We start from the raw sequence: 885 nt of genomic DNA, 5'->3' as shown, positions 1-885 counted from the left end.
CAGCCATAGCCAAGATTAAGACTCAGATATCAAGCAGTAGTTGTAAGCCTAAGGTTTCTGGTTCAACTCCACATTTCACCTCACCCCATGCAGCTCTACAAGACAGGAAAGAAGGAAGTCCTGCCTACCATCAAGCCAAAGCTGACTCCTGTGAGGTGGAGGGCGGACATGTCTACAAGCCCTAAAACTTTTTTTTTGAAGAACTAATTCTGTTTCCAGAGATGCTGTGTTGAGGCGTTCAAAATGGTTCAGTGTCTGACCTACCATCGTGGGCTGTCCTACAATACAGCCTCTTAACAAAACTATGCCGTCCCGAACCCCTGGGAACAGAATGTTGTACCAAGAAGGTTGAGAAAGCACATTGGCATGGGGTGTGTGCCCAGGCCAACTAAGAAGGGTGCGTGCAGCGAGACCTAAATAAAGTTCTCATGAGGGTGTCAAAAACAAAACAAAACACACATCAGCAGCAGAGCTTGCGACGGCTCCACGTGCACTACGTGCGGCCATGACAGGATCCAGCGTGCTTTCCTTACTGAGAAGGAGAAAATTGTTGTGAAAGCACTGGAGGCACAAGCACAAAGTCAGAAAGCAAAATGAAAAATGGTGCTTCTTTAAGTAATAAAATCATGTGGTTTGTAAAAAACAAAAACAACCCACAACACCAATTCAGTTCTAAGTCATGCTTCCCGATATACTCGCTACTTCTCTGCTGGGATAGATCATTAGTTGTGATGGCCACACAGAACTCACAGACAATATTCACAATTATAAGGTTTACTAGGGAGCTCTGGTGGCCTAGTGGTAAAAAGCTGAGCTGCAATCCCCAAAGGCACATGGTTCAAATCCCTAGCTGCTGCACAGGAGAAGAATGTACAATCTGTTCCC

The 885-nt window shown here is 45.5% G+C and overlaps 1 pseudogene; it reads left to right on the top strand.

Annotated features, from left to right (window-relative positions):
• Positions 1-243: 243 nt before the first annotated feature.
• Positions 244-597, top strand: LOC102872037 (annotated as a pseudogene).
• Positions 598-885: the final 288 nt, after the last annotated feature.

Source organism: Elephantulus edwardii, unplaced genomic scaffold, assembly GCF_000299155.1.
Source record: "Elephantulus edwardii isolate Elephantulus edwardi_28Jun2011 unplaced genomic scaffold, EleEdw1.0 scaffold00080, whole genome shotgun sequence".
In the NCBI taxonomy this organism is placed as follows: Eukaryota; Metazoa; Chordata; class Mammalia; order Macroscelidea; family Macroscelididae; genus Elephantulus; species Elephantulus edwardii.
This window is presented reverse-complemented; position numbering and strand designations above follow the sequence as displayed.